Source organism: Ambystoma mexicanum, chromosome 4p (genome assembly GCF_040938575.1).
Source record: "Ambystoma mexicanum isolate Mex_15411 chromosome 4p, UKY_AmexF1_1, whole genome shotgun sequence".
In the NCBI taxonomy this organism is placed as follows: Eukaryota; Metazoa; Chordata; class Amphibia; order Caudata; family Ambystomatidae; genus Ambystoma; species Ambystoma mexicanum.
Window position 1 is genome coordinate 124,458,817 of NC_090927.1, and position 18,083 is coordinate 124,476,899.

Consider the following 18,083-nt stretch of genomic DNA (forward strand, 5'->3'; position numbering starts at 1 on the left):
CCTGCCCTGCTAGGAAATGGGGCCTAGCAACCTAATAGTCACCAGTTCTACAAGATTCACTTTGCAGGAGGGTTTACTTTGGGATTCACGAACTAGAGTTGCAGGTAAAGGTTCCAGAAATAGAAAAACAAGCCAAGTACAATTCTTACAGGTTCCACTCCCAATTCAACAACTATGGGAAGCCCAGGAGGAATCCATCACCAGACCACTACCGATCTTAGCCAGGCAAGGAAGACGTAGGGTTGGGAATTTACACCAATACAACCCTACAGCAGGATGGTGGGTAGGAATAGGTATGCAAACTCACCCTCTGTCGACTTCTTCAGCAACTACTTCAGGGAGCCTACCTGCTTTTAGGCTTTGTGCGGCTGAGGGAGGTCCAGGAGCAGGGGAGCAAATGTCACTTTTGGCGTCAGGATTGGGTCGGGCAAGTCAGCGGTTCCGGGTTCGTACAAGACTGTACTTGCGACTCAACAGCTGGACACCCTTGGAATGGCAGGATGAAGACCTCCATGGAGCAGGCAACCTCAGGACACAGACGGCGGTCACCATGATCATGCGGCGACAGGCAATTCTCGTGACAAGATCAAAGTAACATGCACTGCAAGGCTGACCTTTGGTCAGAAAGGCAGAACCTGCACGCAAAGGTGTTCCACAAGTTGTAGATATGCAGAGTTCCAAGACTGAAATTGGAACAGCAACCAGTGCAGCAGGTAACCGATGAGAGCTAGTCCGTCCACTAGGTGGTCAGTGACAAGTTCCATGGCTCAGCAGGCACGGTTCTTTGAGCAGGGGTCGGGACCAGTTATTTCAGCCAGTCCAGGGGATGAAGTACCGACAAGGGCCTTCTGGCTATCTGTAGCATGACTTCAACAGGACTTGGCTAGAGGCAATGCTGGCCAGCTGCAACGATCGTCCTCTGGTCTTCAGTGAGATGCACTTCTACATAGAGGTATTGGCTTCAATTATCTTTTGAAAGGCTGCTGGAGTCCTCCTTTTATCCAGCATTTGGACTGAAGTCACCACAGGTCCACCAATAGTAAAGATCAACACTATTCAAACTGGCAGGAGTGGTCCAATCATGGACAGCCTTTGGCCAACACCTGTCCAGCAACAGACGCACACTGACTCAAATGTGGATTGGGTCCAGACAGACCCAGCCAACACATCCAGCCACAAACAGTTCTGATTTGCCCGGTAAAGCGCTTTGCATATATGGCAATACTGGACCCAAGAGGGCAGGAAAAAGGCCAAGGCACAAAATGGCAGGCGAAAAGCCTGTGGCATGGAAATTTTAGAGTGTATATAGTTCTATAAATAGTACTATGCAGTAAAATGCAAAAGTGCAAGACTCAAAACGGTAGACAAATACATGCTGCGACCAGCCCATCTTGGAACCATTGTACTTGTAACCAGAAAGTTATAAAAGAAAAAGTAAAGGATACAACGTATCCTTACTGTTAGGGAGAATTCTCTCGCGCGCACCGGCGAAGTCCCGAGAAAGTCCCGCTTTGCCGCTGCACTCTGCGAATTTCCTGAGAAGTATCGTTGCTTGTGAAGAGCTGTTGTTGAAAATAACTACATTCTCCACAAGGTGAAGCCCTCAGGATCAGTAGAGTATTGTTAGAGTATTGTGATCAAGTTGTTGAACAAATTATATTATATATACTGTGTCTTCTCTATTTAGGCTCTGTAATCCCCTGTGTGGGCGTGCCTATTTAAGAAGAAACGCGCGCGCACCGGCGAAGTCCCGAGAAAGTCCCGCTTTGCCGCGGCGTCGCGAGCAAAGCGAGGCCTGAGGGAATATCGCTAGCAATATTGATTGCCGTCTACCTAGAGAGAGAGAGCCTGCCCGTCCTCATATTGGTGGAAGCCTAAATTGGCGGAATTTCTCTTTAAAGACTCCGGCAGGTACGGGCATTTAATTGTTATTGAAATAAAATATCATGAAAAGCAATTTATATACACTCCGCACAGGTATGCCTCCAATCCAAGGGCTGACCCGAAATTTTACTGATAGATCAACTGGGGCAGTGCCTTGTGTATCAACTCCTTGTACAGTTAATACAGATGTGCTAAAGCATCCCAAAGTAAAAAAGCGCGCTGTGACTGCTGTCGCTAACGCCTTGAAACCAAAGCTGAGCACTAAAGATATACGTTTTTTTTACCCTGACTGTGTCACGCAGAGTGCCTCTCTAAAAAATTCCAAGGACCTAAAGATAGCAAATCACAATCAGGCGGGCGGTGGTACCACTCTGCATGTCTCTCTATCGGACAGCACAGTATTAAGAGGAGAATCTTTGGCGTTACTCTCCAACACAAAGTCCAGTCCTGCCTTAGCCAAAACGTTAGGAGATGTAGCAGTGATTGATTTACGCTCTCCTGGCTCGGATTTTACAATGCAAGAGTCAATTACCAATCTTTCCTTCTCCCCCAAGTTGTATTCCAATGGAGGTTATACGAAATCTAATCTCACCTCCTCTTTTCTTTTTCCCACTCCTCGACAGCGTTCACCTACGCAAAAGGTCCAAACACCACCAAATGTACCAAATATAATCGAACTAACCTTAGGAGCAATGAATTTAACGTTACAAACCCTTACTACCTTGTTCAATACACTGAACACGAAATTGGATGTCCAAGGTGCCCAGTTACTAGCTGTTTTAGCCTGGCAGGCCAAGCAAGATACATGGCGAGCGCCTCCACACTCGATAAGTAAAGAGCCTAATGCTCCGCCGAACAGTCAAATTGAGTTGGCCTTAATGCCAACCAATTTGGCTACGGTTGCCACTATGACATCAGTTATGGCTCCAATTACTATGTCAGCAAATGAATCGAAAAGTCCTCCAGTTGCATCAAATTCACTTGCTCAAATAGAGAACCAACTGTCTCCAATTACCATAGACAACTCAGGCATACTGTGCTCTTTGCCGTATATAGGACAGGTAATCAGAGAGGTTGTTGCTGTCAACGGAAAGGAGACAGTGAGTGATTCTATCAGCACACCAACTCCAGAGCCCTATACAATATTTTGTAAAAAGATGACTCAATCTACTTTGGAATCCCACTTATCTGGGAAAACAAATCAGCAACGTAGGAAAAATCGCGAGACTGTTAAAAAAACTAAAAATGTTAAGAAAAATGAAGCACAGGCCCCAACAAGTTCGAAACAATTCTTTAACATGTTGACTATTCCAAACAAACATAATCAACAAGCGGCCTGTGCCATCACGAAAAAGTACATACAACTTAGCCAAATTCGTAAAAGCAAATTGGGCGCTGCGATTAGAAGGCAGGTATCTGCAACGCCTTACGAGCCCTTAGATAACCTGATTAAAGCAGTCAATAGCCATGAACAAGAACAAGCTGGCCTGGAAACTCTTCATCCATCGGTAATGATGGAACCCAGTGCGAATTTATCCACTGCCAAAAGAACTGAACTGCCACCTATTAAGAAATCTAAAATAAATGTAGCACGCGCTTCTCAACCCTCTTTAGTGAATGAAGATGTACACGAACAAGAAATGCTTGTTAGTTGTCGTGCTGAAATCAGAAAGGAAGTTGATGCTTATATGAGCAGACTTACCGCAGCACCGACACTCAAAGCCCCCTCACTTAAATCACAGAAAACTGATAATTCTCAAACTCAATATTCATTATCGAAACCTTCAGTCTCATTCAAATGTGATAAAGATAGAAGCAATAGAGTCGCCTCCGCCCTTGGCTACCCACAATACTGAAATTGTTACCATGTTAAAAACTTTGCGCCCTTCTGTAGTTAATCAAACTCCCTCAGTTACGCAAAATACCTCTAATAACCTCCCAGGTAAATCAATTTTGAAATCTAAAGCAGCAAAGGACAATAAAATTGCACTAGTGCTGGGATGCCGGCCAGCTCCATATCCGCAATATGTGTTAAATCGACAAAGTATATTGCAGGTGTTCTCTGATATCCCGCTATTGCAAGACATTGACTCTGCAGACATAGCACAGGTTGAGTTTTTCAATGACAACTCAGTAAGTACGGCATGCCTATGGCTGACGTCAAGAGTCGTCAGAAATCTCATTTGGGAAGCAAAAAACCAACTTTTGACACTGGGATTTATACTACTTCTGGGCCCAACAAATTCACCTAATGGTTCTCTGAGTGCTGAAACGTGGACGGATTCTGCCATAAGGGAACTTAATAAGGGTATTGTGTATACAGATAGCAATGTATTAACGGAGGTTTCGTCCAAATGCTGCTGTAATTGTGATCCCAGGAGTTAACTTGCGGACAAGGCGGAGAAGAAAAGATATATCTCATTGGTCTCTTGGAACACTCGTGGTTTTAATCATTTGGTTAACAACACGCAAAACATCTTAAATAATTACGATGTGATTGTTTTACAAGAGACATGGCTAACAACTGCTCCTCTATGGAACAACCATGAAATTCATTTTATGGCAGCTCTTCAAGGGAAAAGAGGCCGTCCGATGGCTGGCCTCATTACAGCAACTAAATTAAGCTCTAATATCGGCATAATATTTTCTCATACTCCTAATTCTTTCACGCAACTGACTGTTATGTCAATTGACTCAACCTTGTTCGCTATAGTTAATCTCTATTGGAATCACAAAAGCATTGAAGATCGGAGGTTTTTGAGTGATGTTGCTTCCATGTTGGATTTCATCATGCTTGTTCCAGAAATACAGTATACAGTTGTTGCTGGTGATTTAAATCTCCATTGCCTCCCTTCGAAGAACATATCAGGGGATTTAAAATGTAAATTGTGGGAACAACTTATGCTCACGAGAGGCTTTTGTATGATGAATGAAAGCAAATTTGACAAAAGTGAGTCGATTCACACGTGGCAACAGGGTAGCGTGAAAGCCACAATTGATTACATTTATGTTGATGATAGACTTTTTTCACAAATTCACTCATTTAATATTGTATCAAACTCAACTAGCGATCACCGATTGCTCACGTTACAGTGGGCTTCAAAAGTGACGAAAATTAATCGTAGCACGATGGCGAATTTGGGTCAACTAACAGTCTCTAACCAGCTGAATCGTATTATTTGGACTGAAAACAAATTAAACAACCTCAATACATCCCTGCAAGCTGCCTTTTGTCACTCACGGAACAACACACCTTTCACCCCAGTTTCTTATTATGATATAATACATCACTTTTCAGATAATAGGGCACAGACAAATCACACCAATAGAAGATCACATGTGTTTGATCTAGAGACCAAAAGCAAGAAAACTGAATTTCGCTTTAAAAAAAGAGAAGCCATGAAACTTCCATTGAGTACCAGGTTTACAGTACTGACGCAAATCAAAACAGCATATAGGAATTGGCGGAGGCACCATCAAAGTAAATTATTTCAACAAGATGGTGAATTGATGTTACAAAATATTCGTGATAGCAATACAGCCCAAATCTGGAAAGCACTGACCAGCGCAGTTTCCCCGGTGCAAATAAAGTCACAAACGCAGAGTGTTCCAGAAGCAAGCTGGATTAGTTACTTTTCTAAAATCTATGCTAATCCGCCTGATTGTAAATCTTCCATAAGTACCGCTCCACACAAACGATTTCATATTAATATTGATAAATCTGACATCGTATATTTTATCAATAAAATAAGTCAGTCTAGGGCGCCTGGTCCGGATGGCCCATCAAATAAAATCTTTAAGGAACATCCATTAATATGGTCAACAATTCTATATCATATATATGAGCACATCAATGATTCCCAAGAGCTTCCGGCATCGTGGACTCATTCTTTGGTTGTACCAATTCATAAAAAAGGTGATCGGTGTCTCCCACAGAACTATAGACCCATTGCCTTATTAGATGCTCCGGGCAAACTCTACAGTCGTATTATTTTGCAGGAATTGAATAAGTGGACCCTGAAGGAGTCTAAAAGAGACCCATTTCAAACCGGTTTTGTAGCAGGGCTAGGCACCTCAGTAAATCTAATCACATTAAATATGATAAAATCCAAATATGCAGATCTTAATCAACCTCTGTATATGGCATTTGTCGATTTTCGGGTAGCCTTTGATTCAGTCGATAGATCATTATTATTTCAGAAATTACAGAACTATGGCTGTCCATCATTGCTAACTATAATCAAAAAATTGCACTCGAATACGACAATGCAAGTTAGATTATCGCTTGATGGGCTGTTGTCTGCGAATATTAAGACAATGAGAGGTCTAAAACAGGGGTGCATCTTGGCGTCTACTCTCTTCAATCTTTTTATTTTAGATATTGGGACTTCCTTTGAAGAAGTATTGTCAGATTCTCCCAAATTAGGAGCTCAGAAAATTATATGGCTCTTGTATGCTGACGATCTTGTCCTTATTTCGCAAACTCCAAGAGGATTACAGAACCTTTTGGATAAATTGGACACTTATACGCATACCAACAATCTATCAATGTGGACAAAACTCAGATAGTGATTTGTCAAAGAAAAAGGCAGACAAAATTGGCGAGAAATCAGTGGTTTTTGCGCGCAGTTCTTTTACAAACTGTACCAAGTTACAAATATTTAGGATTACCCTTTATTGGCTCCGGCTCGAATCAAATTTATGATGACTCTGTAAATGCTAAAGTCATGACTCTAATCTCGCAAGCCAAAATAATTCTATATAAGTATGGCAAATTCCCTGTAGAGCATGTGGTAGTCTTTTTCAATCAAAAAGTTGTCCCGATTCTATCCTACGGAGCTGAAACTCTGTTACTTCAATCCAGAATTTACTGGGATCGACTTGAAGGGAAGTTCTGGAAAGCAGTTTTCTGCTTACCAGTGTGTACTCCCTTGTGTATGTTAAGGTATGAACTTGGCAGTATCTCCTTGTTTGGTTTAATTCTTTGGAAATTTTGCAATCTGTATCGAAAATGTCTTTTGGGTATACAAACTAACAATATGCTGGGTACAATTGCAATGTATATTTGTGCATCTAATGATATATTTCCTAAAAAGTGGGTAAGAGAAATCATCAATGCTTTAGCCAGTGCGAACATTTCAATTGACTTGCTACTTAAGAATCCTGCTCTAGCAAAAAAAAGAATGTATTGGCATGATTAGAATGTTACCCAAGAACTATGTAAAAAATATGTAGATTTTGATCGAAATTTGTTTCCTCACAAGAAGCTTAATCAAATGGCCTATTATCTTTTAAAGTCTCCATCACATCATGTTCGATCTGAAATGTTAAGACTGCGTTTAAATTTACAGCCCACAAATCAAATTTTAGCACGAAGAGGTGTAATTTTAAAAACTGAAACATCTTGCCGTTTCTGTAAAGATGCTAAGCAATTAGAGTGCTTAGCTCACTTAGTAGTGGATTGCCCAGCTCTAAGTGGCATACGTAAACATTACTTTCGCAATGTATTACAATTGTACTGTGATCACTCATCAGATGAAATATGGATTATATTAATGACAAGCAATCGCACTGCCATTCACATTGCATTAACGCAATTTATAAAAACGATTTTACCTCGCGATCTATCGCTCATGGACAACTGAAAAATGCATTTTAAACATTAGGATATATGTGAGTCTTAATTTTTACTATTTCTTTTTTTCTCTTTTTCTTTTTCTTTTTAACTTTTAAACTCTTACGATTATTTGCTAATCATTTCTTTTTTTTTTTAACAGAATAGTCCTAATTATTGTTGAAACAAATCTGTAAAATTTAACAAATCAATCAAATATGTATATATGCCATGGAAAGCTTGGAAAATTGTAAGATTGGCAAATTGATATAAATTATGTAAAATTGACTTATGTAAAATGGTAAAATTGTAAATTTGTAACTTGTCTGTAATGAAGATCTTTTTTGAAAGGTTGAAATCTTTCAGCCAACCAAATAAAAAAAAAAAAAAAAAAGAATTCTCTGTTTAGGCTGAATTTCCTAACCTAGTGAGTCCCCCAGCAGCTTTGCTGGATTTTTGGGGTTTATTTTTTTCTCCTGCCAAGAGTAAGACTCACTCTTGGACATGATTCGAGTGTGTTTCTTTGACTCTAGATGTGTTTAATGGGCTATGGGGTCTTTTACTCCATAGGGCTTCATGTGTTTTGTGATGTGTGTTACACAGCACCCTCAGTGCAGTAACACAGGGGTGTCATAGTGACTCCCCAGTATAGACTCCATACCCTGGGACTGACTACTGTCTCCCAGGGTCTGTAAAGTCACCATTGACTTTACTAGTCTTAAATTCTGAACAGAACCAGTACAAACCATCATATTGTGGATGTACTGGCTAGGGCAATTCGATTGCCCCGGGGTCTGTTAGTCGAGGGGGCACGTCTCCGTCCCCCCTGATCGAGTTTTGGCTGGTGGCAGTGGATACTACTTTTTATATTCAACCGCGAATATTTCTCTATGGGATTTTCCCATTGTTCGAGGCTACTATATTTAATTATGATAGCCTTGAACATACCGCCGGTTTATTTAATTAATATTAATTCTCGGGTTGGTATTTTTTGCCAAAACTCGGTTCTAAAATGGCGTTTGTGTACTCTTCTGTGACTCCAACCCAAGTCGAGCCCTTTGTTCCACTTTTTGGCGGGCTTCTCCACAGAAGCCCTCCAAAGTGGTGCCACTCTGTCTGGGGTACTTAGGAGGGATGGAGGGGGATTTAGGCACCCTGGACTGAGTTGCCTAGGCAACTCAAGTCGCACTCCGTCCTGATTGGCCCAAGTGGTGAGCCGGCCGGCTCACCAGTTAGCATGTTTGAGTGACAGCTAGGCTGAGTGAATGGGGGTTTTCTGCATAAAAGCAGGGCTTTGGGGACTGGAACTTCAGAAGTCGCCACAGGACCTAAGAATCCGACGAGGGAGAAGCTGAGCCGACCTGCCACGACGACACCACCGGTGGAGCCCTGCTAGACCGTCTCACCACTTTTCCCAACGACAGAGGAGATCTCCCGCCGTAGAGTCTTCTTCCTTTGACTGGTGGGGATAACCAGTTTCACCGTCTTTTCGCCTTCCCGACGCATCTCGTGGCCGCCTTGCCTGTGCCAAGCACTCCGGCAACCGGGATACCACGTTTTACCACGACCGCAAATTAAAGGGTAATACCTTTAACCGGAAAACTCTGCGGCTGGTTTCTTCCCTGGCAGTGCAACGACCTTCATCTTTCCTCCAAGTCGAGATCTTCTCTTCCCCTGGACGACGACGAGACTTGCACCCGCTGCCAGGAACAACTGCCACCGCTGGAGGATCCTTCCCACTTAAGGTACTGTGTCCCGCCCGGCTTCCCTTGCCACCGACTGTACGGGGTAGATTTAGCCCCCGGCTTTCGAACCTGGGTTAGCCTGGGACACCCTGGCTAAACTTTTCGGAGCCTCTCAAAACTCTTTTCGAACTCTCTGCAAGACTTTTAAGCCTAGTGTAACTGTGTGATCTTGGGCACATTTGTGCTCTGCTCTCTCTAAGAGTGGGCCCAGCCTATGGACTTTGGCTCACACGTGACTTTTGCGCTTCTGCCTTGCTAATAGTGTTCCTAAAGCTTAGAGTGGTGTACCTTCCCATATTCTGTCTTTTTCCCTCCCTTCTTCATGAACTTATTGGAGTGCCATCTATAGTTAAGTGCTCACCTCTGTATGAAAATAAGTGGTGTTAACTAAGACTTACCGAATAAGGAATAAGGGTTGTATATATTATAATAGTAACTGTGTTTAGAGTGTTTTACAATAAGAGTGCTGGAGTGTTTCAAACAGTGTGTTTTTAAATAAATAATTATATACTTTGATACCAAAGCTCTGGTCAGTGTTTGCTTGCATTGTTGTATCCGAGTGCCTATTGTGTATACTTGAGAGAAGTCTGACTGCTCAGCCACAGCTACCAGGTAAATCTGGGTGGTACAGACTGCTACCAAGTGGGTTTACTGCTAACACCTGTAGTCCTAAATCTTTTGCAGTGTTCCCAAAGGGAACTGCACAGGTTTCTGCCGAACACTTACCACACTTCACTTTAAGCGGATGTGCTTTAAAAATGCAAGTCCACTAAGCAAGACTTTAGATCTCAATACATTATAAGTTACTCACCGTAGTGACTAACATACTCTTAGTCCATAGTCCCCTTTCCGCCATACTGCATGGGCGTTCCTTGCGAGGGACGGGTGACTGAACCTTTTCACCAGAGAAAACCTTCTTCCCCTTTAAATCTAGAGGCACGGCCCTGTGAGCATGTGCTGCCCTGACTCCGCCCTCCGGCGCCACACCTCAGTCCCCATTGACGTGTCAACAATAGATTTAACACTGCCTAATGACACTAGTATTATTAGGGGGGAGGATGGTGGGACATATGGAGAAAAGGGGATGATGGACTAATAGTACGTTAGTCACTACGGTGAGTAACTTATAATTACTCTTACGTCCCATCCCCTTTCCTCCATACTGCATGGGCGATTAAAACAGAATGTAGCCCCAGGGTGGAGAAGAGACCCTCCTTAAGCAAATAGGTTCAGTAGAACAGCCTGTCCGAATGCTGCATCAAATCTAGAACCGGCATCCAAACAGTAATGCTTGCAGAAAGCCGAGCCAGTTAGCCGTCCTGCTTATGACTTGCCAAGAGACATGGCGCTGGAGCTGGAATGCGATGGCCGTTGCCTTGGCCCTGACTGCGTGGGCGTGCATGTTAGCTGAAAGCGGCTTGTGCTGGCCCTCGTATGCTTCTTTGATGACCGAGACCATCCAGCGAGATATGGAGGCCCGATAGCCTGATCTTGAACCACCGAAAGTAACAAATAGGGCGTTTGATTTGCAGAAGCCCTTGGTCCCGTCAAGGTAGAATTTCAGGGAACGCCCGACATCCAGGCAGTGCAAACTCTCTGTGCCTCATCCTTAGGGTTGGCAAAGAAGGTAGGGAGGACCATTTCCTCGTTCAAATGGAAGTCAGATGGCACCTTAGGCAGGAATGCTGGTTGTGTCCACAGGACTACCTTGTCCTTGTGAAAGGTAGTATATGGTTCTGCGGCGACCAGCACCTGGATTTCGCCGACTCTGCAAGCCGAGGTGAGGCCGACTAGTAAAGCCGTCTTAATGGTGACCAGCCTGATGTCCACTGACGCCATTGGCTCAAACGGTTTGTGTGCCAGTGCTCCTAAAACTATGTTCAGGTCCCACACAGGGTGTGGCTTCTTGATGGGCAGGTAGAGCTTCGAGAGGCCTGTCAAATGCCGCTTGACAATCGGATTGGAGGAGGAGAAGACCCCCTTCCCCTGAATTCCTGTAGGCCCCAATGGCAGCAAGCTAAGTGCGGCAGGTGTCCACCTGCACGCCAGAGTGGGCGAGATATGCCGAGAAGGAGAGCATGTCATCCAGAGTACAAGCCAATGGGTCGACATCCTTGGAAGCTGCCAAGTGGCAGAATCTGGTCCATTTACTCTTATACTGGGTCCGGGTAGTATTGCTTCCTGCACCCTGTATGATTTCCAGATTAGCCTGAGAGGCGGAGATGCTTTAGCGTTACCTGCTTAGGAACCACGCTGTGAGGGCTAGTTTCTGTGGCGCGGGGTGGAGGATCCTGCCTCCCTGCTGCGCCATAAAATGTGGTGGGCCCGTCGTAAGATGAATCTGAGGCATCTCCGAGAGGCTGAGCAGCTACAAAAACCATGGCCTGGCCGGCCACCATTAAGGTATCAGGATGATTTTGAGCTGGCGAGATTCCTTGATCGTGAAAAATCACTGTGAAACAGCGGAGTGGGCGGGAAGGCGTATGCTGTCATACTGTTCCACTGAATCCGAAAGGCATCGCCCAGGGAGCCGGGGCCCTGTCCCTGCCAGGAGGTGAACTGAGGGCACTTCTTGTTGCTCCAGGTGGCAAAGAGATTCACCGGGGGGGAGGTGGGAACCCATTTGTTGAAGATCTCCTGAACAACAAGGTTGTTTAGCTGCCACTTGTAATTGTCAGCTCCGAACCTGCTGAGCCAGTCCGCCTCCAGGTTTCATTTGAGGTAGCTGTCTTTTTCCAGGGCCCATTCCCACATGCTGATGGCAAGTCTGCACAGTGGTGGGGATCTGGTGCCTCCCTGCTTGTTGACATAGTAGATGCTGGTCGAGTTGTCTGTCTGGATTAGGAAAACCTTGCCCTTGAGAAGTAGGAGGAATGCTCTGAGCGCAAGCCCGATGGCGTTCAGCTCCAAACAATTGATGTGGTACTCCTGCTCCTGTCGAGTCCAGGTGCCGTGGACCGAGAGATCATCCAGGGTGGCTCCCCAGCCCTCGAGCGAGGAGTCGGTGGTGATGGTGACCTGCAGGGTGGGAGGTTGGAAGGGCTTGCCCATCCGTAGGTTGCAGTCCCTGGACTACCATGAGAGGTCTGGGTGGAGAGATGGAGGAACGTTTATCATCTCAGATTGAGAGCCTCGCTCCTGGTTCCATGAAACAGCGAAGTGCAGCTGAATCCTAGTCATCCTCAGTCTCGTGTGTGGAACGGCGAATAGGACCGCTGCCAGGAGACCAAGGAGATGTTGGTACAACCATGCCGAGGTCACTTCTCTGCTGAGGAAGTGAGCGGTAGCCTTCTTGATGGCAGAGATCTTGTCCTCCAAGGGGAACCCTTTCTCGGATCACGTGTCCCAAATGAGGCCCAAGAAAGTCAGTCTGCGTGGACTGCAGCTGCGACTTCTTGAGATTGAGCGAAAAGACCAGATCGTGCAATGTGTTCATAAGAGCATTGAAGGAGTGGTGAACCGTTTCTGGAGATGTAGCCCTGACGAGTCAGTCGTTGAGGTATGGGTAGATGTGAAGGCCCTGCGCTCTGAGGAGGGCAGCTACCGTATTCATCAGTCTGGTAAAGACCGTGGGGGCCGAGTTGAGGCCAAAGGGAAGGCCGTTGTATTGGAAATGCAACCCCATGATCCTGAACCAGAGGAAAGAACGATGTGGTTGCCAAATCGGGACGTGTAGGTACACGTCCTTCAGATCCAGGAAGCACATCCAGTCTCCACTGCACAATGTCTCAGCTATAAAGGCTGGCGTAACCATCTTGAATTTTTACAGAGGTAAGGAGAGGTTGAGGGTGGTCCAGCACAATTCGGCAGGTTCTTTTTCTGAATGGTGAAAATCCTGGAGTAGAAGCCCAAGCCTCGCTGGGAGGCTCAGACTTCCTCCACTGCCTGGCTCTCTACGAGCGAGCGGTCCTTCGCCAGAAGAGTTGCTGTCCCAACTTGAGGGAGTGGAGGGGAGGAGGCATGAGAGGGTGGGATGGGTAGGCGGTGGATATGACGGAGAGGATCCAGGGGCCTGCAAAATTGTGGCGCCAGAATTGTGCATGAAGAGCAAGCCTGCCCCCCACTGGAGACACGTGGACCCGGAGGGGCGTGTCATGCCTTCTTTCCGTCTGAGGCTGTTGAGGAGGGGGGACTGGAAAAAGCCCTTACTCTTGCCCTCCCCATCCCCCTTTTTGTTGCTTGTGCCAATGCTGAGTCAGCGAGCGGTCAGGCTGCCTGTACCTCCGTTCTCGGAAGCCGTGGAACCCTCCATTAGTATGTCCCTTGTCAGAGCGCTGCTCTGACTGGGTGTACGATTTGGGCGTGGTGTTTGTAAGGATGGACAAGGACTTGGCCGTCTGTGAGCTGTTCTTCTTGTCTAGCTCTTTGTCCGTGGTGGAGTGGGAGAGCCCCTGCCCCCCTCGAACGGTAGATCGAGTATGCGTTCCTATACGTCCGGGTTGAATTTAATAGCCCAGAGCCAGGCTGTTCTTCTCATGTCCTTGGCTATGCAGATGGCCTGGCCAAAGTTATCGATGTGCGCCACGGTGGATTCCATAATGTCTTGTGCCACCATCTTGGCCTCTGCCAGTCCCGCCTTAAAACGTGATTGGCTCTGCACCAGAAGTTGCGGGAGGAAGTCAGCAATTCCGCACCAAAGCCTCTGGTTGGCGGCAGCCAGCATGGCATCGAAGATGTAAGGATGCGTTGGTTTCTTCCCGTACGCCTCCAAGATCTTCTCCTTGCCTAGCAGCGCCGTGGAGGATGAAGCGGAGGATGACTGCGGCTTGGAGTACAGTGAGCCGCGGCGATCACAGGGGAGTGTGGCTGAGGATGGGCCGATAGCAAGAGTGTATCCCCCCTCCATCTGCCTGTACTTGGCGGCCAGGCGTCGACTGACCGGCTGGACCGAGTGGGGCTTGAGCCAACTCTTTCTGGCTAAGGCGACTACTTCAGTCAGCATAGGGATTCCCGTTTTAGCAGAGGGGCGTTGCATGAGGACTTCAGCAAGGACCCCCTCTGCTGGCTGCTCGACCTGGGGCTGAGGCAGGCCCAGGAACTCCGCCAGTCCAGCGAGACGTTCGTGGAAGGCCTTGGCAGATGAGGGCCTGTGGGGTCGTCCTCCTCATCAGTGTCGACTTGCGGGTCCGGAGGATCCTGCAACAGAAGAGGAGTGTTGGGAGCCAGAGGATGGGGTATGGAGACCGGAGGCTTGAGAGGCTGGTTCGGGACCGCCTGTGCCACGGGCTGTGGGACCAGAGCAGGCGGCAAAGGCTAAACCGTGGCCGTTGGCAGAGGTCCTTGTGGTGCCGCTAGCATCGTAGGGAGGATTTCCCTGACGGCGTCCCGGAGGATTCCCCCATCTGAGATCATCTCATAAACCCAAGGAACTTCTGGCAGAAGCTGTCCTCATAGGCTGAAGAGGTGGTAGGTGATATTGAGGGAGGAGCGGGATGCGGCTGGAGCCGCTGCATAACCTGCGCCCATAAGGACGCACAGGGAATCTACCCCGTGCCAACGATGGATAGACTGTCGGCCACGTACCTGGTTGATGCCAGTCCCACATTGACACTCGCTCCTCACCGAAATGCTGAATCTGGTGCGGATATCTGGCAAGGAAGCCATTTTGTCGAGCTGCCTTCCACGTGCATGCGTCGTGTTGCTCGGCTCACTGGGCCCTGCCTGGTCTATGACTCTTAGTGTGGAGCACAAGGCCTACCCTGCTCCTCGGGCCGAGGCCCGGTAGGCGACATACCCTCGGCCCGTAGGTCGGTAGAGCTGCATTCAGGCGTCCCCTCAGACATGATGCCGGTAATAGGGCGTGGCCCCGGTAACAGAACCTTCTGGTCCCTCAACACTCATCAAGAGGATCCGCTGACCCCTCGGCCTGTAGGCCGGTAGCTCGGGTAGCCTGGGTGTGAGTGCTGGTAGAAGAACCTGAACGGTCCCTCCCACGTGGGCGCATCCCTGGAAAGGAGTCTCCCTTGCGGGCTGCTACAGAGAATAGAGGCCCTACCTTGGGCATCGATCGATGTTTGATGAAGTCTCTCTGGTCCTCCGGAAGCGATTTCTAGAAGAGCTCCCTCCACCTGGCTAGTCTGTTCTTCAGAGACTTTGAGGACAGTGAGTCGCACGCTGTACAAGCTTGCCAACCGTGGTCTGGGCCAAGGCAATGTAGGCAAAGACCGTGGGGGTCTGAAGTTGGAAAGAGCCCGTTAAAGGCTGGACACCTGCTGAACCCTGACGAAGTCGACATGCGCCGGGAAGGAGCGTGACGCCAGAGGACAGATATCTGTAATACAAAGACAAAAATATCGAAGTATCCGTGCGTGGAATAACATGGTCGAAGCCAAACCAGGAGCGCTAGTGAATTCGGCCCGTTCCCGTCGACGCGGCAAAGGGGACTGAGGTGTGGCACTGGAGGGCGGAGTCACGGCAGTGCATGCTCCCAGGGCCACGCCACAGCACGCCTCTAAATTTAAAGGGGAAGAAGGTTTTTGTTCTGGTGAAAAGGTTTCCGCCTCCTGTCCCTTGCGAGGGACGCCCATGCATTATGGAGGAAAGGGGACAGGACATAAGAGTATGATAAGTCTTTAATTACTAATCTTCCCATAAAATTGAGCAAAATGCAAGGGAAGTATAGCGGAGGGCTTTACTTACCTTTAAAAAGTCAGGAGAGGAAGCAGATGAGTAAAAAGGTAGTGTGTCCCATGGAAGTCAATGGGAGGAAAACAGCAAAAAGAAAATCTTTCTCAAAACCCTGCCTTATAAAATAAGGCACCAACACTAAAAGTCCCTCCCCACTCAGGTAAGTAGGCCTGGTGACCTTAGGAGTCCCAAAAAGGTGTCGTTTGTAGGCAGTCAGGAGTCATTAAAGTGAAGAAACAAATCATGGCAAAGCCAACATTTGAGTAAAATTTTCCAGTGATGAAGGAACCAAGGCAAGTTTGAAAGATTGGGGAGTCCTTTTCCAATCCCACCAATCATGGGGCATGCCAGTGGCGTGGGAGGGGTATCCTTAGCCATAACTCCACCAATCACGACCAGGCAAGGGAGAGGTAAGGTGAAACCTTTGTGCCTGTAAAAGCCTATGGAGACAGAGTGTGCGGTGTAAACCTATATACATGTTCACCCCTTTACTTCCATTCCACTAGAACCTCCTCCCCCTTGGGTACCTAGTTCTGCTGTGCCCACTTACTTCGATCGTTGGGTTTTGTTGCCGGGGTTCCAAGTTTGTGTGTTGAGGTCCGGCTAGGCAGCGGTCCCACTTCTGGCGAAATGGTTCCTGATGTTTTGCAGCTGGACTACCCAGGCACTCAAAGATGCAGTCCACGACAGGTACAAAATAACAGGATGGAAGAGCAAAGCAGTTACAAACACTGCGCTCGGGCAGTGCGAGACGACTAACGTGGCAACGAAAAAGAAACCGCTCCCAAAAAGACCCCTCAAGATGCAGCAGCAGCAGGAGGGCAATTCTTAGGCCACTGCTAAGGCAGTTTTATTTACCATTCTCTGTTGAGGATGCTACAGCAACTATCCCTAGGGGGAAGGCTTAAACACCAGACAAGAAAGGGCAACCAAACCTTACACATGGGTACAGTGGGCAGAGCGACAAGTCTAAACTCTTAATTAGGGATACTAGGTCGACACAGAGGTACAATTAGTACACACATGCATCCAGAAAATACACCACATTGATATACTGAACACTATCTACTTTAACCATGAATACACAGTATTAAAAAGATTCCAAGTATATGTATAAAAACAGTAATGCCTATAACAAGGACTCTCCCAACCCAAAGGTGTATATGGCATACATTACTCACCGTAATCGTATTTTTTTTTATGCTTGTATCTGCTTAGATTCACATGCTATTCATAGGCCGACATCTAGTGGTAGTCAGAGTATTACAGGATTTATTTTCGAAATGGGACGTCGACTGGGCGTGTCAATAATACTATCCCTAGTGTGAAGTCTACTGTACCCATGGTCCTTAACGCGTCAAGGTCCCTCAGATTGTTTTGTTTCGGACATGAAGTTGCTTGGAGTGTAGCGTGAGTACAGATGTGATAAAGTAGAAAAACAGTGATGGTGCAAGAAACATCCATGCACCTTTGACTCCAGGAGAGGAGGAAGGGTGGGTGCATATGAATCCAAGCAGATACAAGCATCAGAAATAACATCACTGAGTAATGTATGCCTTCTGGAGGCTTGTAGATCGTCTTAGATCACATGCTATGGATAGATTAGCTAGCAGTTTCTGGAAGTGGCGGGGGTTGTGAGAAGGTACAGCGGAAAATTGATGTTTTAGCACTGCTTGTTCCACCTGTGAATCTGCTTTAGAGTGTTTCAATGCAGTAATGCTGCGTAAAGGTGGGAACAAGTTACTTAACTATTGTTGTCTGGTGAGCATTCACATGCTCATGAATATTCCCAATCAGGCCGGGAATCCTCGGAAAAAGAAGAAACAATTTCACTTTCACTTACAAACTGTATTTCTCCTCTAAACCAATCACTGTCCTCTGGGGCATACTGCACCCCATCCAATAACAGTCCTCTCCCTAAGCCCATCTTCTGTAAGAGGGCTCAGAGGGAGGGTTTACATGGGAATCCATTCCAGACCCCTGCTGGATAACAATAGTTACAGGTAAGTAATTTGTTCCTTCTCCAGCAAGGGGTCTGGCATGGATTCACATGCTCATGAATAACAAATATATAGCAGTACATTACACAACCACAGGAAGTGGCAAGGCTCAACAGAAGCAATTACTCTTACCTCTGGAACAGACTCACTTCAAGCGAACAGGTTGCGTAGTACTGCTTGGCCGACTCTGGGTGCTTCCCTGGAATCCCTGTC

The 18,083-nt window shown here is 46.7% G+C and overlaps 1 protein-coding gene across 1 annotated transcript in view; it reads right to left on the reverse strand.

The window, feature by feature from the left end:
• The window catches only part of TMEM214 (transmembrane protein 214), a 656,291-nt gene that overhangs the window by 117,184 nt on the left and 521,024 nt on the right, over positions 1-18,083 (reverse strand). The window lies entirely within an intron of this gene.